Genomic DNA, 1,834 nt, shown 5'->3' with positions numbered 1-1,834 from the left:
AGAATCCCTCCCACTGTTACCTCTTTAATCAACACAGGTGAGGAAACAGCTGACAATAGGAAGGTCTTCCATAGGCAATTCCCTACACCCTAATATCCTTTGAATAATTCCCCCCCATCTGGTCTTAATATGCACATCATCTTAATATGTACATCATCTCTCCCCACATGGATTCCCATACTACCTCTGCCCACCTCATTATTTTTCAACCTTCCGCATCTAACTATAAGAAGGACTTTCAAGTAAGACATCTCTCAAAAAATATACAACACTCAAGAAAAAAAAAAAGTCCTTCTTCTGGTTGCTTCATGGATGCTGGTGTTGTATTTTCAAAAAGATCCTCAATGCCTGAATGACAGCAAATGTCCTTTTGTATTCCACTTCTAGTCCCCCAAACAACATGAACAGTGATAGGCCCATGGAAGATGATCAAAACACTCAATTATTACTGATTCATTAGTTTCACTATTAGAAAACTAGATCACGAATAATTTAGTGACAAGATTTTCACAACTGGTTAAAATCTATTAACATAAGTGAAAAGTAGATCTACAATGAAGTATTTCTTAATCATATAATCAATACGTGACCCTCAAGTCATCAAAGACGACAGAATTTTTTACTGATTGTTATCTCATTAGAACACCCACAACAGGTCAGCAATTTTGCTAAAAGGGCACAAGATGCCTCTTCCCCAAATAGAAACCAACTCTTCCAAGTCAAGTCTGCTGGGCAAGGAGACACCAAAGCCTCTCCTCCCTGCCAAAGTGCCCAGGAAATAACCAAAGGATTTATCAAGGTTACACACTGCCTTATGCCATAGGCTTCTCCAGAAGCAGAGATGGTCCATAACTCCTCTTCCCCACCCCCAATCTTCAGCAAAGCCCTGAAGAGGTAAAAGGAGCTGACACTAGGGAAAAAAACCCAAAGAAGGATGCATCCACACTTCTGCAGACCACATTTTCCTGCAGTATAGACACTGTATCTGAAGTGATGTTGCTGTTCTGGTAGGATTTCTTTTTAGAATTCGGGAAATGTTGCCACGAAAAAAACAATGTCCAGATAAAGCCAAAGAGAGGGTAACAAGGGCTTCCCGTTCTTAGTTGACCTTTTCTAAAGGCAGAAACCAGCAGCCTTCAGTTTCCTTTAGAATGCCTTCTTGTTTCCCCGCTCAATTCTAAAATCTATAGGAGAAACTGAGACTCTTCCGGTCAAAGAGGAGTTAACCTGATTTTCTCCCTTCTCACCTTCTCCCAGACAAGATTGGAGTCAAAAATAGGTTACAGCTTTTTTGCTTCCCCCTCTCTGTAAAAGAGTAACATAATCCCTAGCTCAATTCCACCTGTGGAGAGGAAAAAGTCAAGGCTGCCATGAGCTTTCCTAGGGTGTGGGAGGGGCCTGGGGTAAGAAGCAAGGAAACCAAAGGAAGCAGAAATTCAAGAGGTTCAGCAAGGGCAGCTAAATAGACCAGGACTAAAAAACTTTGCAGTCTCCATCCAAAGGTCACAATCTACCCCCAATGCTGGAAGAAGCCACAGGCTATGCCAGAGGAAGATTCCAGAGGTCCGTAACTTCAGGAATTTCCCCACTCCCCCTCCAGGCCCTTGCTTTCCAGCAAAGCTCTAGGGAGCTGAAAGCAAGGAGCTGACACTGAGGAAGAAGCCCAAAGGAGAATCGATTTGGCTCCTACCTACTACACTGGGTGCACAAAGAGGCTTGAGAATAAGTAGGTCCCATTACCCAAACCACTTCACAAACATGGTTCCCCTCACTACTCTTATGAGCCCATGTCCCAGGCTGGCAAAAGAAATCAAAGATGGGAGGTAACTTCTTC

This window comes from Vombatus ursinus, unplaced genomic scaffold (genome assembly GCF_900497805.2).
Source record: "Vombatus ursinus unplaced genomic scaffold, bare-nosed wombat genome assembly UNPS02014900.1, whole genome shotgun sequence".
In the NCBI taxonomy this organism is placed as follows: domain Eukaryota; kingdom Metazoa; phylum Chordata; class Mammalia; order Diprotodontia; family Vombatidae; genus Vombatus; species Vombatus ursinus.
This window is presented reverse-complemented; position numbering follows the sequence as displayed.